At 46.4% G+C, this 14585-nt stretch overlaps 1 protein-coding gene across 4 annotated transcripts in view; it reads left to right on the top strand.

Moving 5' to 3' along the window:
- The first annotated feature begins 729 nt into the window (after positions 1 to 729).
- fynb (FYN proto-oncogene, Src family tyrosine kinase b) overlaps positions 730 to 14585 on the top strand; it is a 76605-nt gene continuing 62749 nt past the window's right edge. For 3 of the 4 annotated variants that reach the window (XM_012878257.3, XM_012878256.3, XM_012878255.3), the window contains exon 1: positions 730 to 1230. The gene's annotated coding sequence lies outside the window, so the exon portion shown is untranslated. The remainder of the gene's footprint in view (positions 1231 to 14585) is intronic. The other variant, XM_021324391.2, reaches the window with a different exon arrangement.

Below are 14585 nucleotides of genomic sequence, written 5' to 3'. Positions count from 1 at the left end.
GTGTTTAATTAAACTATGATTACGAACAAATTCTTTAAGGTAAGTAGTTAAACTTGTTGAGCTACATCTTTTTTAAGGTTTGTATAGATTTTTACAGATGTAGACATTTTACCATTAAGTCAGAGTAGTGGAAAAATGTCTCTTTGAATTGTAATGGACGACCCCTGACCTATACGGATAGGTTGTGCGGTGTAAGCCTAATGCTTTTCTTCAACAGGAACAGGAAAACCGGACCGAGGTGATGGGAAGACGGACTAAACTAAATTTACCGGGCAATCCTGGAACAAAACTCGTTCAAGGCTGTAGGAGATTTTAGACTGGGATTTTCACTGGCTGGATAAAAGCAGGAATGCAGCACCGAGAATAGCCAGAGGGGGGCGTCCAAACGTTAAAACCCACCGCGGTCCACACAGCTGTTTATCATTTTAGTAGTAAAGACAACATCTCGCTAAACTGCACCCAAAACAAATTCAGAGTTTTTAAAATATGTCAAGTACCACAACAAACTCGCCCGCTTCAACAAAGTGTTTCACTGCGGATTACTATTTTTGCTCTGGAACATGAATAAAGTCATCTGGCCTGACTCTGTGGTAGAGAGAAAGCTTTGTATCCGCTGAACCAGTGTCTGAGCGATGATTGGACACGCCCGCTGTCACTCACACGTCACAGCTCTGATGTGTAGTTCTCTTCGGCTCGTTTTTTTCAGCTACGAGTGAGAGCGTGGGGGTAAAGATCCAAGCAGACGAAGTTAGTGGGTTAACTGGATTATTTGTCGGTCTTTGCAAACATGCTTAGACTGGTATTTTTACTAGCATCCCTCTAGCTGTAGGGGACACATATAAATTTGACATTTAACTACAGTTTGAATTAGTTTGCTTAATATACAAATATTGCAAACAAGTTTTTGGGGCATTTTTCATACACTTACTAACATTTTAGAACACGATTCTTTTCTGTTTTTTTCCTTAAAAGATTTCTGGGGCCTACATTTATCCACCGATTGATGTCTGTCGTGAGATTTCCGACAGCTCGTGAAGGCACCGTCAGTCTCATTGTGGCCCTGCGGATCTAACGCCATCATCGTCATCATCATCACACGGAGCGGAGCGGAGCGCAGCGCAGCAGCGGAGGGACAGAAGACCGGGGCCACGGCAGCCGCCCAGCCTTTATTGCCCACTGCTTTCTTCGTTCCAAGGCGATGGAATACGGCGCTGCGGGCCACTAGTGTCGGTAAGTGACGCCCTGCTCTGGTTCTCCCCCACATCATCCAGCAGCGCTGCCCTGTCTCCAGAGCGCAGTCAATGGCTGAGATTCGTTTCCCCATGCAGACGGGATCCCTTCTGTTGACGTTTCGTGGAACATGAAGGCACGTAGCCCGCGTTAGCTAGCTCCGCCGGGCTTCACGTCGTCCGCCGGCCGTGCAGCCCAGGCGTAGTCCTGTTAGGAGCGTGATGTTCCAGCAGCTCCACCTCCCCCTGGACTCCATGGGAGGAGGTGAAGCTACTGAGGCTGCTGGCTGCTCCTTGGCCACAGGAGGTGTTCCCCATCACGCTGAGCCTGGTGTGGGGGGCTCTCTGCTCCCAGAAACACTGACGCATCTTCATCCTCTTATCCCCCCATCATGCCATCAACATACTGATGCCTCTGGGAGTCAGATGGTTCGGCCGCTGGGTTTCCCTGCGGTGCTCCAGAGGGAGGGGGGGGGGGGCATGGGGGGACCGTGGTTCCGCTGCAGCCTTGGTTCCGCGCTAAAAGCGGTCGGCGCAGTGCAGGTTTGCGTGTCGTGCATCGCGACATCCATATGTGCGGAATCTCGTCCCCCAAAGGACTGTTCCCACGCCATGCGTGATGGACCGACCTGTCGGGAACAACCCATCCCCGTGGACGTTTCCATGTGTGTCACCTCCGCAGGTGTTTCTGACCCAGGTGCCAAACCTAAATCACAGGGACGGGCCACTGATTGGCCAAAGAAAGACACGCTGTTTAATTGCAGACCGCCATAGAAGGTGTTGCTGATACTGTGCAGGTCTGGTTTGTTGGTGGTGTGGGAAGCATCTGGAGATCTCGCTTAGACCTGTTTGAGCTGTGGTGATGTTCCTGCATTCACAGAGGCATGTTCTCCATCAGTATGGTGCTATATTACGGCTTTAGAACAGGTGCCACCTACCTGAACCCAGCAGAATGTTTTTAATAGGGGGGGGGGGGGGGGGCAGATGGGGCTAATTAAACTCTTGGGGTGGCACACTGAAACGAAAAGCCATAATTTCAGCATTTTATTCTACTGTTGTAGTAAAGACTTAAGTAAACACCTGGTGATATGTTTTGGTTTATTGTTTGATTTTTAATGTTACTAATGATCTAATGTGCATAGACCAATAACAATACATTTAACATTTTGAGTTTAACAACATTTCCTTTTTATTGTGTAATTATATTAGGAATAAGGTTTACATTTTTTATTTTTTTGAAAAACAGAACAATTAGTAGTAAATACTGGCAGATACAAATAAAAGTGTGATAGAAGGTCAGGAAGAGCGTCTGCCTGGCTGGCTGTGCATAAGGCGATGAAATGCTAAACTGATGCTACTACAACCTACAGTGGCTGGTGGGGTGGGCAGTGTACCACCACACCGTCATACTTTGGAACAGCACCACCACGGGGCTCAGCACTTTGTCCATCTGTTGGGTTCTGTCCCATCAAACAGAAAGGCAGCAATGCTATGCTTATTTCCGAGTTGTAAAACAAAACAAATAAAAATGAGCAGGAATTCCAAGATGGAGAGACAGCCGTCGCCCACCAACGCCTACCTCAAAATCCAATATGGCCGATGTCTTTAAAACACAGTGAGAGCGGCATTGTTCTGCCGGCACTTTAGGTGGTTTCTGTTCTCTTGGGTTTCAGACGGCCGTGTGGTTTATCAGGCGCCAGAGACTGGTCTGCGTCTCAAAAGGCGATGGGCAATGTGTCTTCAAGTAACATAGAGCTGCCCCTCCCCCACGTGTTTCTGTGCTGAACGCTCTGCCATCAGGAAAGGTCACTTCACCTGACAGGAGCTGTGTGGGGCTAAAACCAGCGCGCTATACTTGTTCTCTGCTATATAAAGCAGTAAAGTTCTCATACTGTAGCAGGGGCTCGTTTTAGATTTTGGCTGAGCTCTGTATCAAAACCAGTATAGTAAAGAAATCCTAAATATAACATTGCTATAAATAAATAATCACTTTTTTATGTTCCTGTTCAACCAGCAGCTGAAAAATGAAAGTTTCTTTTTTCTGTTTAAAAAGAAAAAAAGGTTAAATCATGTTCAGATGCATCTGTGGGGTTGAAGCTGCCGTATTTTTCCCCGGCCCACGCCTGACCCACACGTGGAAAGACCCAGTTCTGGCCGCGTTCTTCCGGTTGACGGATTGCCTCAACTGTAGCGCTGGAAACCTTCTAGTTGCCTTAGCGCTGTTGCTCCAAACCATGGCCCCTCCGCCCCCGTGCTTCAGAGTCAGAGTGGGAGGGCTGGCGTTGGTGAGCTGCTGTGTTCACTTTGCAGCCAGCAGCACGGCTCTCACTCAAAACTGGGTTTTTGGCACCTCTCCGTTTTGGTTTGGTTGTATTTTAGAAAGTAATAACTGCAGTGATTTTCATTGACGTTGATATTTACTGCTGGTAAAGTCCTAAAGGTGAAACCATGATGATCTTCCTAAAGTTTTCATCATGCAGCAGGTTGTCTGTAGTTTCTAACTGCGGTTAATTATTCTCATCCCTTCTAGTTCCTTTCTAAAGCAGTGCTGGCTGCCCCCCCTCCCCCATCTATTGCTTCAGCTGATGAGACCTGACCAGCTCTGGATCTCTTGAAGCTTACTGGCTCCTCTCAGCGCTCGGAGTTTGTGGTTTACAGCCGTGTTGTGCGTGGTAAGGCGTGCTGAGTTCAGGTGCTGCAGGTGCAGCGAGTGTCAGCGCAGTGGATTTATCTGCAGAAGGATCTGTCAGCGGGCCCCAGGGCTGTGTGTAGGAAGGAGTAGTCTTGGAAAGCAGAAGGATGGTAGTCTCCTGTTTCAAAGCCACGCACGTTGATCATGTCATGCCCGTGGCATGGCAGCATTAACCATTCAGCTATTATGATGTTGCATCTTGCATAAAAGAAAATCCTGGCCATGTCAGCGGACATGCACTGATCAGGCTTTTCCTGGCCGATACCGACCGCCAATTTTCTTTAAGCTCTGATGTGTCGGTTCCAGCGTTGACGGATACTGGAGGAGAAACACATGTGCTGCAGGTTGTAGGTTGTATTCCAAGCTAATAACAAAGGAATGGACTTGTGCTGAACACGGGGTGAAGATCCTCTTACACTGGAGATCTGGAGATCATCATCTGCTAAAATGAAAAGCCTAGATAATAAGTAAGAGCAGCCATGTTGTTTTGTTTTTGGTCAGCGGTCAGCTTCCTCTTCCAAACCGTCTCTGCCATCCTCCACTCCCTGAGCAACAGGGAGCTGCTCCTCCTCTTTAATTAGCTGTGGAGCCATCTGAAGAACGCCATACCAGCGATGAGTGGAATGCTAAAAATGCCCAACTGAGATGGGCTGAGCCTCATGATCACAAAATATAACAGAACCCACTTCAAGGATAATGAGCTGTGTTCATCCATGTTTCCAGACCGCTTTTCCACTAAGTGAACACAAACCAGCAGCTGACACACAGAACCGCCATGGTTTCACAGGTCCAGACAGGTCCAGACCAGGTCTGTGCCCTGCCCGGGACCAGATTGTGCCACAGAATCCCTTCAGTGGACCGTAGTCTTCCTGAAGCGTGGGTCAGACCAACAGAAATGTAAGATTCTGATGATGTCAAGCGGGTGGGACCAAATTGACCAACTGGCCAGTAAATACTGACGACATGAGGGATTCATATATGTGAAGAGTTCTGCTCCGTGTTATGTAACCCATGAGTTCCCTAGAAAGAAAAGTATATCTGGAACTTTAAAGTAGGATTTCTACTCAGATCAGTTATTACACCATTACTACACTTGTATTACCTATCAGCTCCTCTGGTTAAAGGTCTCAGCAGCAGTATAAGTCAGGCTGTGCATCACAAGGCCTTTAGAAAGCCAATAATCAGCTACTTAAGAGTAAAGCTTCTTGTTCAGTGATTGATCAGAGTGCAGCACAGTGCTCACCGTGTCAGCAGGAGTCCTTCAACTACAAAGGACTCTTTTCCTTATTGATACAAATATATATTTGTAATGGAAGTAAGTTAACGTGTTTGTAGGAATTCCAGATTAACATTTACTATCCTCATGTTCTCACATCACATCCCCAAACTTCCGTGTATCTGAACCGAGGAGTGGTGGCCTAGTGGTTAGAGCAGTGTGCTTGCACTCAGAGAAGGATGCAAGTACCCGGTTCCATCCCCACAGCCTGCACTCTGGGTCCCTGAGCAAGACCCTTACCCCACGGACATGGCAGCCCACTGCTCCCCAATGGGATGGGTTAAAAGCAGAAGTGAATTTCTCCATTGTGAGATCAATAAAGTTAAATTATTATTATTCAATTATTATTATTATTTCACTGGGATTGTATGTGACAGACCAACTCATAAAGCTCTACGGGGGGAAGTAAAATCATGCAGGGTATTTAAAAAAAATAAAAGAAGTTTCACAAATACAACCCCGAGAAATGTGAGGTGAATTTAAATACAGCTCCCTGAGTCAGTCCTTCAGAGATCCACCTTGTGTTGCACGTCCAGCTGGAGGTCCTCTGATGCTGGTCTCTGCCGTCTTTAAACACACACGTTCCCCGTTCTGTGCGCGGTAGTTCCAGCTCGGTCAGATTGGATGGAGCGCCTCTCTGAACATCAGTTTTCACGTCCTGGTATAGATGCTGAGTTCAATGCCTGCGTGGATTTGACTGGACCCTGTTAACACGGGACTCTTGGGACACAAACCCTTCTTCTTCTTCTTCTTCTTCTTCTTCTTCTTCACCGCCTTAGCAAACTGAGCTTTATTGTGCTTGAAAATAAAATAATAAAACTTTTCATAGATGCATTTTCAAAGACGTAGAAGACGCTGAAGCTTTGGAAAAATGCAATAAAATCTGGACTTAATGGAGTCAGCAGAACCATCGGTAGCAGAGTTATAGGCCAAGCGACTCCTCTCAGAGTTCGTCTGGAAGCCTTATATGTCCCAGGCTGAGGCTTGCAGCTGGAGAGCATCACGTCCAGCCTCCCCTCACAAATAAGCCACCTCCACATCAAAGACGGCCTTCATTGACCACTGCTTCTAATGCGGGCTCTGAAGATGAAAAGTTGTTCTCCTAACGAGCGGCCAGGAGGTGATGTCGTCCTGTAGACCTGCCAGGCCGTGGAGGCGGGGACCCGACCCGTACGTCCGCAACCGGGGGTCCGGTCAGCTGCTGCTCTGTGCTGCTCGACGTCACGCCTAACCCTCCGGGGTCAGAAGGAGAGCACAACAACGGCGCTCTTTGTGTCGCGCTTACGGTGGCCAGAGGAGAGCGTGCTCCTCCCCTCGCTCTGTCTCTGTCTCTGTCTCTGTCTCTCTCTCTGTCTCTGTCTCTCTCTCTGTCTCTGTCTCTGTCTCTCTGTCTGTCTCTGTCTCTCTGTCTGTCTCCGTCTCTGTCTCCGTCTCCGTCTCTGTCTCTCTGTCTCTGTCTCTGTCTCTGTCTCTCTCTCTGTCTCTGTCTCTCTCTCTGTCTCTGTCTCTGTCTCTCTGTCTGTCTCTGTCTCTCTGTCTGTCTCCGTCTCTGTCTCCGTCTCCGTCTCTGTCTCTCTGTCTCTGTTTCTGTCTCCGTCTCTGTCTCTGTCTCTCTGTGTCTGTCTCTCTGTCTCTCTCTCTCTCCGTCTCTGTCTCTGTCTCTGCGAGGCCTTGTCCTGCTGAGCTGTGCTCCTCTCCCAGGCTGCAGCACGATTATTGTTGCAGAAGAGTGAGCGGGGAGCCGGGCATGAATGCGAGCTGTCACAGAGGTACCCATCACCGGATCATCCCTTCACCGGGCCCGTCTCACAGCTGCACAGTTGGCAGCTTGTTTAAAAGCACAAGTTAGAGTTTCAGTTAGTAAAAAAAAATAATAATAAAAAATGACTTGTGTCGTGCCAGTGGGTGTTTTTAAGTTCAGTATTCAGGGAGACATCAGTAGACGTCCATGTGCAGCTCTTTCTCATTTCTTTTGTCTTTGTTGGAGGGCTAACCCGCATCCTGTTTGCCTGATGGCATCAAGCGACGCGCTCCCTTATCGTCAGCCCGTACACTTCCACCTGCCACAGCGCGGCTCTTTGCCTGATTGCTGCGTGCTCTGAATGCGCATGGCTCTCGGTTGTGGCTTGGGTTCGCTCTGAAAGGAATCACAGTTGCTGGGTTGCATCTGGTGCACAGGCGAGCAGCGCTTCCTCTCGTATCCTGCCCGACATTTCTTCCATTTTTAATCTCCCTCGGCTTAATCGCTCCAATTCCATTTGGCTCTTAAGGCCGTTTAGCACGGATTCAGGAGTTCAGCAGTGCACCGGAGCGCCTTGTTCTATATTTAAAGCCTCCGCTGCTGAATAGATGGATCAGAGGCCTTTTAATTCCACTCCTGGCCTGAAAGTTTGCGGCGCTGCTGAGGCGGAGGAGTGCTAATGCTAGGTGACTGAGACACGCTTCAGCCGCATGTTGGGGACGGAGCTTTGCTGCCAATCTGCGATCGCTGCTGCTCTGCTGCGGTGCTGCTGATTGGGAAAATGAAGAGCAGATGGAAAGTTAATGGGCAGCTGCTGGTCGCTGAAAGAATCTGCAGGGGATTCTTTTTCTATAGAATCAATATTTCCACAGAGCGTTCTCTCCTCCTCACGCCGTCGGCTTTGTGTAGCGCACCTCCACGCATCATGATGCTGCCACCCCCGTACCTTACAGCTGGGATGCTCTTCTCAGGCTTGTGAGCGTCTCCCTTTTCCTTCCAAATGTAACAATGGGCAAACTCTATAGCCTTAGTTTCATCAGACTACGGGAAAAGACGTTTTATTTGCACCTGAGTGCACAAACGAACTGTAATCTGTCTTTTCTACGATGCTTTTGGAGTAACGGCCGGAGGGCCATAATGGTCCCGCATTGCTTAAATTCATCTTAGAGAGGAGCTGAATATGAAGAATGTCTTAAAAGCAGGATTTATGTATTTTGAGCTAACGTTGGGAATCCTACCCGACCTAAAACTGGAAAAGATGTCAGACAGTGAGAGCAAAAGGTTACGGGTCTTACAATAGAGTATATTTTTACCCCTGGCTTCAGCTATATTTAAATCTAGCCTTTAATTCCAGTCATTCTAGTGAAAGAGCAACATGAGCTGCGGTGGTGTGTGTGTGTGTGTTGGGGGGGGGGTAGGTTGTGGTGGTCTTAATCCGGCTACTTATCAGGAAACTGAGGCAGTTCTTTATTAAAGCAATAAATTCTGACTCTGTGCTAACTTTCCTCATCCAACAGGTCCCTGGTGCTAATTAGCTGCAGCACATGGCTGTTTCTTCTCAGCGTCTGATTCAAACCAACGGGATAAAGCTGTAATTAGGTGGTTGAACTGCAGGTGAAAGCCCCATCTTAGCATATAAACTGTAATTACAGCTGCTCGGCAATTTTGTGGTACACGTTCCTTTGCTTGAAATAAATACACTTTGGCTGACATTCCACTGCAAGGGTCAAAGTAAAATGAGACCCCCCCCCATATCTTTATACCCGCTCTGCCTTTCTAGCATAAAACTAGCCCTATAAGCTAATCTGCTCTGTGCTTTTAGAAAGGTGAGGGTTGTCTTTGAAAGGAGCAAAGCAGAGACCTGATCTGCATCAAAGGCAACACTAAGGGACTTCTGCTGTGACCTGGTGCTGTGGAGGAATGGAGAGCAGCTTGACCTTTAGGGAGGGGGGGTGCCATCGGGGGGGGGAAACATTGAACCTCAAATTCTTTCCTTTACGAATGACAAAAGTAAAGTGATGTCCCAGAATTGACTCTGGAAATCATCCCAAATAAATTTAAAATGACACTTGGAGCCATGTGTATGCAAACTTCTGAGCCCAGGAGTGACATAAGTAGCTTTGTTTATATGCACAAAATTTCACGATCGAATTGAAATGTATTTGGATTAAACACCAGAAAATAATATGCGCCCATATAATTTTTATATGGGCGCAAAATCAATTCATCCAATGATGATGTATGTTTATGTGCTTTATTCAGAACAGAATCACTCTGACATGCACAGTCATCAAATATTCCTAAAAACAAATGACGAATGACACCAGGATAAACCTGTTGTTCCACAAAGACAGAAGACCTTCTGTCTTTGTGGAACAACAAATATTAGCAAAATAAATGCGGTAGTGTACGAGTTGTTTTTTCTTCAAAGGTTCTAATTACTCTTGAAACGTTACTGAATAAACAACAATTTGAGCTCTTTTAATATTTCTAATAGAAAGGTTATATCGGGAGCCCAGACAGTTTTGCTCCCCGAAACATTTCCACCACTCAAAGCAGAAATACGTCACGTTTACGTTGGGCACACATGCACACTCAGGTCAGTGTCCACATTCAGAATAACTTGATCCTGACCAGCGATCACATGCATGCTGATCCCATTATCAGTCACCATAAACCACCACTCTCATTCAGATTACAGTTTCATTCAGATTGAGCTTAATCCAATCACAATCTACCGATTGGGCCTTTATTCTGATGACTTTTGTCCACGTAAACATAGCTGGTCATAAGTGGGTCGAGTTTGAGCGGTCTGACCCACAGGTGGCTGCCAGATTGTTCCACTGGCCCACAAGCCTCAAAGAAGGCCAGTGAGTCCTGCTGAAGGTGTTTGGAACCAGTAACTGGAGGTAATAGCTGATCACGGCTAGAACCGCTGTCCTCCAGGATTAAGCAGACGTCTCCTCTCAAAGCAGTGGCCTAAACACGTCAAGCGTTCCACGCAGTCACGGCTTCTGAGTCCTATTAGAAACTATATTCCATTTAACCAGATGAAAAAGCCAGGAGGTCGCCGTGGGAGTGTGTTTAAGTTAATCTGTGGAAGGAGCGGAGGACAGTTTAACCGCTAGGCTCTGTCGCTTTGGGTCAGTTCACGGGTGGATTGCTGTGGGCTCTCCACTCCTCGCGGCATGGCGCGGCGCTCGTTGCCGTTAGCTCAAACAGGTGGGCTACGGAGCACATCTGGCTGCGCCGCATTACTTATTAATGACAGGTTTATCCTGGTGGGAGGCGGACGGATGACAGTGTTTGGGTTTTGAGGGGGAAAACAACAACAGCAGCGTCTGCGTGCACGTCTACAGCTCAGAGAGATTTCATCCATAATTAATCCGCTGTGAGTTTTTTCCACCGGTGGCAGCGACTACGGCTGCAGTCTGTCTAAACGACGCCTGGACGGGCTGTTTTCCCAGATATGAGCTGTGGCTTCAGCAGAGGCAGGCTGCAAACGGCTTCCTCCGACTCGGCTGTGCTTCAGCCAGCCTCCACTGCAGTGTTCCGCTTTGCTCTCCGTCTGACTGCAGCCTCTGCAGCCGCATTGCTCATGCTGATTTAAGATGCCCACTAAGGAAATCATAGCTCATAGTGGCGGCCCTGATGGGTCCAGGTAGACGGATGAACACGGCTATTCAAAGTAAAACTAGCTAATTAAACAGAAAAGACAGGAAAGTAACATTTCTATAATTGCTTAGCGACTGCAAGGACTTTTGTTCTCTAATTGTTTGCTTGCATGCAGAAGTTTACTGAGCCCTTTGGAGCCGTCCTCCCTGGCTGACTAGAAAGTGTTCCCTTGATTCCACAGCCAAAGATCCTGGGAGACAGGATCCACACTCGTTTATGTCTCAAGAGGCTCTCATACTCGGGGCAGTCCTGACATCAGAGGAAGTGTGGATTTTAACACACCGGCGTGGAACGGAGCTGCTTCTGTTTGGTCAGAAGATTTACCGCTGGGACCCAGCAGGGATTTCACAGGGAGTTCTGTTCCCGTGCCTAAATGGTGAAATAAAATAAAATACAACCTGAATTCAAAGTGCGACCAATAAGCTTTGACACGTGCCAAAATCAAATGGCAGGCCCCACCATAGGAAACAATGAAAAGATAACAGATGTTTGCTGCTATTGCACATCTAAAAGGAGACCTCACTTCACTTGTACAGCTTCAAATCAACCTAGAAAAATGAGTAAATACATGAATTAAATGCCTCATCTTAGGGTAAAACTGTTTCCTTTGTAGAGCATTTTAACGACACATTATCCTAAACTTATATTATTATGTTACTAAGGCCTGAGCTGAGCTAGGAGAGCTCATCATGAGGAACCACATCAGTTTTGTTTGTACAAATTTATATAACTATATATATCTTCTCGGTTTACAGGGGAGCTAACGATAACGGGGCAGCCTTAGGTTTTAATTTAAAATGTTTCTTTGCCTGAACAGCTAGCTGTTTTTATTATTTTGATTTTGTACCAGGCTCAGTATTATTGAAACTGAACTGTTGGCTGGACCTTTTTGCTGTTACCAAGACAATTTCCCCTTTCGGCACTGATGAAATGCAAAGTTTAATGGAAGCCCAAGAGAGAGCATTGTCCAAAAAAGAAAATCTGGATTTTTCAAAAACTTTACTTTTAAGAATTATTAAGAATTGCAGATTCGAAATTAATCTATAAAAATCAATTACCCAGCCCTTATAATATATATATATATATATATATATATATATATATATATATATATATATATATATATATATATATATATATATATATATATATATGTATATGGCTGGACGATATAGAAAAAAAGCATATCGATAAAATAAAAATCATATTGATTGACATCGATAATTATCAAAAGAAAATCTAAATATACATTTTAAGTGCAGCCCTGGCCATTTAATGCTGTTGCTTAATGACCTATTTTTAAATAAATGGATTCAAACACAACCCTTTATTCAACCAACTTTTTACCAAAACTGTAAGTGTTAAAAAAAAAAAAAGAAAAAAAAGAACACGTGCTCTCTGAACTCTCTGAAGGCTGATGGGGTTTTCCTGGGTTTGTGATTGGTTGGGAGGATGCTAGTAGTGACTGTAGTACTAACCTACATGATAGGCTAGAATGCACTAGCCTCGTGAGACCATCCTGATCTCGCGAGCTTTCAAGGTTTCACTCGCAGATCAGTCTGGATACTCTCCGTTAAAGAAAATTTGGAGCCGTTCACCAAACGAACGTCCAATCAGCGTTGGCTTTGAGGCGGGTTGAGGTGTGACGCAACGAGAAGCGCGTCAGTTCAGGCTAAACAACATGGCGGCTTCAGCCGATGAAACTAGCGTTAGCGCGGCTATCGAGCAAGTTTTATCGGAATTACAGAGTATTTCTTTGCTGAGCTAACGAGCCTTTACCTGCAGCAGCAAGAGTAGCTTGGCTTGTGGTTGTGTTTTCGTCGTCGCTCTGTTACGAGCGACGACGAATCTGATTGGTTTATTTGGCCCGTCTATCACCAACATAGGCCAATCAGCTGACCAGTATTTTCGCCCCTTCCCAAAATTACTTCAACGGAAGGTTTCCAGATGGATATGCGAAGCAAATCTATCTGGCGGAGTCAGGTAAAGAATGCACTGCTCTTTTATTGAACTTTTTATTGACCCCTGTTTTTTATATTGAACCATACGTCTATCGATCGATATATATCTTTATTGAATTATCGTCCGGCTATATATATATATATATATGTGTGTGTGTGTGTGTGTGTGTGTGTGTGTGTGTGTGTGTGTGTGTGTGTGTTTGTGTGTGTGTGAGAGATAAAGTTATATCTCAGGTTATGGAAAGGCCACCAGTGGTTGTTGTTCCATAACGCCTTAGGTAGCTCATGTTTGTGCGAGCTATAAACATCTGATTATCTCATAAAAACCTGCCACCGATGATGCAGGCAGCTTACATAACCCAAGATGCTGACATTTCTGGGACTTGAACAAACGCTTCTGCATCCAGCTGCCTCTGAGCTCCTGATCCTGAGCCAGGATGTCTCTTAATCGACTTGCAAATCCTTCCCACTGTAGTGTTGAAACAGACTGGGGTTGGGGGGGTAATTGTTCATTTTAATCCGCTCGGCAGCAGCCACCGCTGGTCTGTGTTTCACTGAGCTGGCAGCCCACAGGAAGTGGCCATGTGTCAGTCAATCACAGCTGCCGGGGCTCACGGGAGCATGTAATAGCTTTACACTGCATGTGAGTTTTAGGAAAAGACATACAGCAGCTGATTATGCTAACATGACTGATCCAGTGCACAGTCTACAGTGTAAGTGTCAAACACGGAAGCCTTTCACACGTAGCTGTTATTGGACTGGAGGAGGGTCCTACTCGCCCCGCAGAGAATAACCCTGAGAAAAGCACAAGTAGGAGGCTGCCATGTCGTTGGACAGGTCCGTCACCAACCATCCTGCAGCCTTGGGATCCAATCCCAGCAGCGTTTTCTCCGGCTCAGCCAGAACTCTCACAAGAGCTCAGATAGCTGGGCTTTTCTTTTTTCTTCTTATGCGCGAGACAAAAAAGTGAGAATTGCATGTTTTCTGGCTAAACACAGAGATGGTGAAATCCACGCGATCCACAGCAAGATTTCCTGCTTGTTTCTCCGTTTCCTGAGCTGCTTAAAAGACCTTCACAGGAAGTAAGGATGAGAAAGAGCGTGAATAGAGAAAGGAGGCAGCTGTACCGGCTGTCAGACCGAGGACAGTTTGTTTTCCTCTACATTAAAATTTCAATGTGAACCAGGAGCCTCGACCTCCCACAGTTTCTCCGAGATGAAGTAGGGTTAAAGCAGTCAGAAGCCCATCAGTCGTGTCCCAGCTGTTCTCATCAGGCAGGCGGGTCTCTGCATGGAAACTCGGGCCGTGTACAGAAATGTTGTCATCTTAAAAGTTTTAGGTTACAAAAAAATAAAAGCGGCATTTTCTTCCACTTAAACAGATTCAGCCAAAATCCCAAATCATGAAGAAATTATTGCATCAGTGCTTGGTCAGCGTGGATCTCTAAGTGTGTCAGTCAGATGTGAGTCAGTGATCCGCCAGATTACAGGAAGTACAGCAAATAGGTTCCGGCTCATCATTTGACAGCGAAGCGCTTTTCTGTCTCCTGGAATGAAAATGACTAACATCTCTCAGGAACGGTCACACGGCTCCATGTCAGAGACTTTGGACCTCCCACACGCTGAATGGGAATGGTTAAAGGAACCCTGCACACAGCTGCGGACACCCCCACATGTCCGCAGAAGAAACCGAGCGACACATGGAGAAGAGAATGCCCCAGTACTGAGAACGATTGACAGTGGACACAGTTTCTCTGTTTTCTAGCCCACATGTCCCGTTTCAGAAGCAACCTTTGCACTACCCCCACCCTGATGAACTATTAGAACTGGTATAGTTTGTAGTCGCTCAGATAAAGGCGTTTTTGGCTGAACGTTGTTACGGTACGGTACACCGATTGTTGTTGGCATGGCACACTTTCAACATCTGATCGAGGCCCTTTTATTTTCTGATGTGGACCAATAGTCTGTTGTCAGGAGCAGGAGAGACAGAGCTCTGATTGTGGTCCTGGAGT

The sequence above is a fragment of the Fundulus heteroclitus genome, chromosome 15 (assembly GCF_011125445.2).
Source record: "Fundulus heteroclitus isolate FHET01 chromosome 15, MU-UCD_Fhet_4.1, whole genome shotgun sequence".
NCBI classification, from domain to species: Eukaryota; Metazoa; Chordata; class Actinopteri; order Cyprinodontiformes; family Fundulidae; genus Fundulus; species Fundulus heteroclitus.
The sequence above is the reverse complement of the archived record's forward strand: the minus strand, read 5'-3'. Positions and strand labels throughout refer to the sequence as shown.